The sequence below is a fragment of the Schistocerca americana genome, chromosome 2 (assembly GCF_021461395.2).
Source record: "Schistocerca americana isolate TAMUIC-IGC-003095 chromosome 2, iqSchAmer2.1, whole genome shotgun sequence".
Taxonomy (NCBI): domain Eukaryota; kingdom Metazoa; phylum Arthropoda; class Insecta; order Orthoptera; family Acrididae; genus Schistocerca; species Schistocerca americana.
The window spans coordinates 650,402,100-650,409,763 of record NC_060120.1 but is presented as its reverse complement, the minus strand read 5'-3'; positions in this window follow the sequence as shown (position 1 = coordinate 650,409,763).

The following is a 7,664-nucleotide window of genomic DNA, read 5'->3' as shown; positions in this document are numbered from 1 at the left end:
GCACACGCTACAAATTAGCTACTGACTTTCTATAGTGGCTTATGTGCACCTCAACATGCGCGGAACAAGGTTGTCTGTGTCTGATCCAAAGGAGAGTTGAGCCCACGTCAGTTGTTCCAGCGCTGTCGTATGGTATTTGTGTTATTCTGACTGTCTGACTTGAGATTGATAGCAAACCGTGGGACTTCATTCTCTCTCTCTCCTTGAACATTGCTATAAGTGTTCCACAGCTGGCGTTTTACTCTCCAGTAACAGGACGTGCTTACAGATATATACATGGGCCTTGATCGTATTGTACTTGTTCAGACTTATTTTCACGGCGTCACACCCGAGATAAATGAGGAGGACTGCGTCGTTAGCGACAGTGCCTGTGAAAGTATTACAAGGCTTATGTATCCTGGTGATGTATACTAGGAAATGTACTGGCAGTGTGTTACATTCAGTATGAGCAAAGAACTGATGATTCGTAACTTGTGATAAGGCACAATCGGCGTGGGCTTTTGATACTGGTTGCCAGTGTGTGTTTATTAAAAGTACGAGTGCGAGATGATTCCTTGCGCCCAGTGGGGCGCTTTAACAGCACTGCTGTGGACAGTATTTGCATTGGTATCCCGCAAAGAAGGCATTGATTGTGTCTTACCGTTAGCGAACTTTACATACGGCGACAGTCTCTTTGGATATTCCGCCAGGTTTGGAGGCAAAGTGTCGTTGTGGAAACTGTTAGAGACATCGCGCACTGATGTCCGCGCTAAATTTCTAACTTCCATAAAAGATCGCCAATCTTGGGGAATTTCCGATCGTTTAAATTTGGCACGCTTTTTTCGTTGTTTCTGCAACAGTGTTCTGACCTGTTTTATGTCCCATGGGGCATCATCTCCGTCGTTTGTTAGTTTATTTGGTATACATCTCTCACTTAGAGTCGATGCCTTTTCTTTGTGTCTGATCTACACATGCATCGTTAATTTGGAAGAAGTGGAGAAAAGCGTCAAGAAAATTTTTAACTGCATTTTTGAATAGATCTATTTTTTGTTTATTTATGGTGGATTTGGGAGTTGTGGCATTCAGTCCCGCTACGATAATCCTGTGTTCACTAATCCTCGTATCCGTTTTGATGCTCATTATTAGCTCAGAGTTATTTGTTGCTAGGAAATGAAGTGCATTTTCACAACCGTGTACCATTCGAGCAGGTTCATAAACTAACTGCTCGAAATAATTTTCAGAAAATACTTTTAGTACAATTTCGGATGATGTTTTATGCATACCTCCGGATTTAAACACGTATTTTTGCCTACATATCGAGGATAAACTGAAGTCGCCACCACTATACTTGTTATGAGTCGTATACGTGTTTGAAATTAGACTCAAGTTTTCACATCATATAAATAAGAACACAGCGAACTGTATAAGCCCTATCGATTTCTAACCACGGATACTGTATGTAAAAGAAATATCACACATTGATAGATAAACCCCTGCCAAACAACCACTACATTACTAGATTGTGTGGTGTACCACAATGCTACAAAACGTATCTCTAGAGAGATGAGCCATAGTTGCAACAAACCCAGTGAAAAGAGTGTGAGCCCGCATCTCGTGGTCGTGCGGTGGCGTTCTCGCTTCCCACGCCCGGGTTCCCGGGTTCGATTCCCGGCGGGGTCAGGGATTTTCTCTGCCTCGTGATGGCTGGGTGTTGTGTGATGTCCTTAGGTTAGTTAGGTTTAAGTAGTTCTAAGTTCTAGGGGACTGATGACCATAGATGTTAAGTCCCATAGTGCTCAGAGCCATTTGAACCATTTTTGAAAAGAGTGTGAGCTGCTAGATAGCCCACCCCTCGCAGTCCAACACGCAGGGTGTAACGGCAAAAACTAACCCCCCCCCCCCCACCCGCCCTCTCACCAACATACCTATAATGGCCGAGAAAGTTGCGGTATAATCCTCTCTGGTCTGATGACTGACAAAAGACACAGTGCTGCTACGAGTATTTGAGTTCTGGCCATGGGATATACTGCCAGTGGTAGTAACATCGAACCGACCTCGAGACATCAGTGGATATATCAGAGACTTTCTACTACTACATTTCTAGATTACGAGGAACTCACACCAGTATTTTCGTGTTGAGAAAGCCAAGTGAGATGCTGGTCCAGCAGTAACTAGGCCATCTCTGCAGGCATGGTAGAGAGATTTGAACATCGTATATATAAACATCAGTAGTAGAACAAAGTATGTTTCAGTGCATTTTGTCTTTCATGGGCAAGTACTCTACCAACTGAGCTAGCACTCGAGTCTCGATGCGGCACACAGTTTTAATCTGCCAGGAAGTTTCATAACAGCGCACACTCCGCTGCAGAGTGAAAATCTCATTCTGGAAACATCCCCCAGGCTGTGGCTAAGCCATGTCCCCCGCAATATCCTTTCTTTCAGGAGTGCTAGTCTTGCAAGGTTCGCAGGAGAGCTTCTGCAAAGTTTGGAAGGTAGGAGTCGAGGTACTGGCGGAAATAAAGCTGTGAGGACAGGACGTGAGTCGTGCTTGGGTAGCTCAGTTGGTAGAGCACTTGCCCACGAAAGGCAAAGGTCCCGAGTTCGAGTCTCGGTCCGGCACACAGTTTTAATCTGCCAGGAAGTTTAATATCAGCGCACACTCCGCTGCAAAGTGAAAATCTCATTCAATTAACTAATACCCAGTTTGCACTGAGTTCCCTTCAGGACCACGTGTGTCACATGTATACTCTGCAGAAATTTGAGAAGATTCAATACGAGTGCTTGTGCTGGGAGTATTGACAGTGTTCAAACTCCTACAACTCAGATTCTCCAGCCAACCACTGTAACTGAGCGGTTCTAGATACTTCAGTCTGGAACCGTGTGACTGCTCCGGTTGCAGGTTGGAATCCTGCTTCGGGTATGCATGTGTGTGATGTCCTCAGGTTAGTTAGGTTTAAGTAGTTCTAAGTTCTAAGGTACTGATGACCTCCGATGTTAAGTCCCATAGTGCTCAGAGCCATTTGAGCCATTCAGATCCTCCTGGGGTAAGGGGTCACCCACGGCTGGCCGGCCTCTCTCTGGCTGACACGCACTTCCATGGCTGCAATCATGGGCCGTGTTTGCGGTGCCAATTTCCTCTGTCAGCGCTGCACTGCAGCACAGTGAGTATGTGGGATAAATTTGATGATCTGTAGGCCATTTTAGGATGGTTTAACTGTCAGTGGAATGTGGCGATCTGTGCAAAACAATTTTGCTGCTGAAGGTCTCGTCTGCAGAAAGAAAGAGGCGGACAGTGCTTCAACACCGGCAGCATCACTAATTTGGCGGTTAAATTCAGTAAGAGCCAATCAGAATGCTCCATTCATTCGTAAGATATACTTTGTACTGGGACGTAGGAGCCTCTACATAGCTGTGAGAACGCTTACCGTTTCGCAGACGTGTGTTGAAAGCCGGACGTCACAATTTCCAGGAAGGGTAACACGTCACAAATGGGGTGCCACATTAGCGGCATCAGGAAGAATGCAGCCAGTGTTACATTGGGCTATTTTCGTAAACAGGTCCTGTTAGGACGCGACAAGCTGAGGTATCATGAAAGCTCCTACAAAAGCGAAGGTTAACTATTTCTATGAAGGTTAACTATTTTTTTACGAATTCTGGGAAGGGACTCACATGTAATGGGCGGGCTGTCCCGTTGGGATCGCTAGGAACAATGCATCCAGTGCTGTTCTGGGAAGCATTGGAACAGATTTCTATAGCACGACCTGTGATGTCACTATCCACAGGTAGAGAGGTATCGCGCCAGCAACAGTATCCAAGGGATGCCGCCACCTCATCCTCGTGGGACCCGAATTGACACCTGCGCTTGGTTTGGCAGCTGACGGTCGCATTGTCACTTTGCCGGGGGGGGGGGGGGGGGGGGGTGCCCGTGTATCCCGGCTCCTGGGAGCGTGTGTGGTAGTGTCCTGTGTGGTCCAGTGGACAGGGGATGGCGGGCGGTGCGTTCTTCGTGATGGAAAGATTTTTAACTGTGTGTAATTACGTGTGATTTGTGTTTCATGATGGTAATCCTTGCACAATTGGAATAAAATAGAAATTTGATCGATGTAATTACTTCTCACAAGATCTGCATCTTTCCAAACGCCAGAGAATGATGAGGAAGAGAAATGCAAGCGAATTTCCCCTTCGTGAGATATTTCCTCTCTACCTCAGAGCCGCCAATTTCCAGGTAAAGGAGGGGAGGGGGAGTTGGGAGGGATCAAGTGCGACAGGGATGGGGTGGCGGTGGTAGTGATCGATTTCCTGCAAAATTCTTTAAATAAATAAATAAACTATATTTCATACACTGTCTTGAATCCCCTAAATTGTATAAATAAACAATATTCCACACATTGTCTAAATTGTTTAAACAATATTCCATACACTACAATCAAGTTCCCTCCAAATGACCGATCAACTGTGTCTTTTTCCCGCCAATTTCCAGGAGGGAGGGTGAGATGGGAGGGGTTCACCAGAGGGGGAGAGGTTAATTAATTGATCAATTTAATTAAGTAGGCAATCAAATTGATAAGAGTGAGAGGGGCTATCCAATAACTCAGACCTGAAAGTGTACCTGTAGCAATGAGGGGGGAGGTTTTCTGTGGGCAGAGGGGAGTGAGGGGGGGGGGGGGACAGTAGGTTAAGTGCCTCTCAATCAAAAGGAAGATCCTTTTAGCAGAACAACAGGTTAAGGACCTGTCAATCAAAGGAGAACAATAGGTTAAGTACTTGTGAATCAAAGGAGAACAGTAGGTTAAGTACCTGTCAATCAAAGGAGAAGAATAGGTTTGCCCTTGAGTGCATACCTGCCCCTGATGTAGGCAACCAGCACTAACAAAATGTGCTGAAACATACTTTCCTCCACTACTAACATCTCCAGTCTGGCTGCTGGTACACAAGACAGTCAATCATTACGGTGGTGACGGTGTATCACCCAGGCAAGCCAGTCATAACTTGCAGACAAGTATGAGGCCTGTTCAAAAAATTCTGGAATATTCCTAATTTTGCGCCAATGGTGTGATGGTGGAGGTGGCTGGATGCTTTCGAGTACAGCGCTATACTGTGCCGTCAGACCAGAAAAATAGTGTATTTCCACTAGGTGTTGAGAACTGTACTACATTTACAAGCAATTTTAAAATACGTGGCGAGAAGTGATGTCATGATTGCATGGGCAGAAGAGACTTAAAATTGAGAAAATTGCGAAAAATGACAGAAAATACGTATAAATTGAGGAAAATACATGATAATACTGGGGAAATGGAGAGGTAATAAGGGAGCAATTGCATGTCTTCTGCTTGGTGCAGGAAAATTCCTTTATGTGGGAACAAGCATTCGACAGCAAGAGGAATGCGAAAAACAGTTGACATGATAGTATTGGGAACTAGGGAAACAGTCATTTTTCGTCGACGGCGATAAGACGGTTGGAATAGAATGTTTAACGTGGATGACCACCAAATATAGAGTAATAAATTTATATATGGCAGATCACAAGCCCAGGTGAGCTAAAGAGCGTTGTATTAGCAACTGGGGTGACTGCAATATACAGCTACAGAATGGATCGCCTGTGCAGGACTGTTTAGGTGTTTTAAACCCTAACAGCCAGTATTTAGAATGTGCTTCTCTGTTCTCTCCACCAACCACAACCATGGATGTAATAACAAGTATTCCTACATGCTATTGTGAAAAACAGGTAATAACTCCACATTAGCAGACCATTTTGCTATCATGATAGATATAAATATAAAGACTAGTGATTCAGTGCAGAAGATATGGGAGGTGAGAAGACAGACCTACCCACATAACATAAATGTGCTAAAAAAGGTGTTAGAGGCAGAAAACTGGGAAAAAATATATGCAGCTAAAGATTCAAACACCAAATGGAACCAGTTTTTTTCTTTATTCAATTATTATTATGATGTTACATGTCCTGTTAGTAAAAGGCTTGTCAAAAAGCAACAAAAAAAGGAAAGCTGGGTGACTGGAGAAGTAATCCATGCCCGAAATAATCTGAGAGTGTATTATAATCTCACCAAACAAAAAAATACTGAGGCCTACAACACACTGTATAAGAGTACTGTAGTTTTATCAGAGAAACTAAAGCATCATTCATCAGGATGTCTATAGATAAGTGGAAGAACTTTTCAAAAGGTTTATGGTCTTTCATTAATGAAGAGAGAGGAAAGTAACAAATCAGGCATAGGACGTCTGCCCATTGATGAGTGGGAAAAGCAACGCAAACCCTCTAGAAATAGCCAATACTTTTAACAGATATTATATTACTGTAGCAGACGAATTAATAAGACAAAATAAAACAAATGCAGTAAGTAAATTGTTAAACTCCCCACATACAAATCATACTATGGTTTTCATACCTACAACAGATACAAAAGTGTCAAACCTAATAAAACAACTTAAAATTAAACATTCATCTGGCTTGGATGGTGTCACATCACATCTCATAAAGGAATGCAGAGAATGTATATTAAAATCATTGACACACATGCTGAATGCTGTTATAGAAGAAGATATATTCCAGATTCACTGAAAGTAAGTAAAGTGAAGACAATATTTAAGAAAGGGAACAGGTATGAATTAGGAAATTACAGGCCAATATCATTGACCTCAACATTTGCTAAAATCTATAGAATTATAAGTTTTATAACAAAACACAGTATACTGCATTCATCACAACATGGTTTCAGAGAAGGGAAGTCAACAGAAACAGCATCAACAGACATAATTGAGCACATTCTTAATTTACTTGACAGACAACAAAAGACTTGTCAGATTTTTATGGACCTATCTAAGACATTTGATTGTGTGAACCACTCAAAATTAAAGATGAAATTATATCAGTACGGAATTAGAGGAAAATGCTATGACATATTTAAATCATATATTACAAATAGGAAACAATGCACGGAAATCAGTCATACTAGTGGGGGAAATATAACAAACTACAGATCAGAATTGCAAACAGTTAAACACGGTGTGCCACAAGGGTCGGAGCTTGGGCCAATATTATTTATACTCTACATAAATGACTTCCCTAGCTATATAAATCAGAAACTTATAATGTAGGCTGATGATACAACAATCTTTTGCACAGCTGACACAAAGGAGGAGCTTGAGAAGGAAGCACTCCTGGATATCGAAAATCCAAATAAATATTTAACACAAAACAACCTGTTTATGAATCACTCTAAAACAATGAATGTAGTATTTCACACCAAGCATAGTGAAAATTATAATATAAATGGAAATATAAATGGAAAGATTATTAAAGAAGTAACCAGCACAAACTTTCTAGGAACTATAATAGACAAACATTTGGCATGGGGGGTGGGGGGGGGGAGCACATAGATGCACTGTGTAAGAAGATAAACAAACAGATCTTCATCATGCATAAAACAGCTAATACTGTGGATGATAAAGTCCTCAGATCAATGTATCATGGACTTGTCTTCCCACATTTGTCTTATTCAGTTCATATATGGGGAAGTGCACAAGCTGGCTACTTAAAAAGAATATTCACAATTCAGAAAAGGGCATTGAGATGCACTGCAAAAATACCACCAAGACAGACCTGTAGGCATGCTTTTGTACACTATAATATTATGACAGTACATTCACTGTACATATACCAAGAC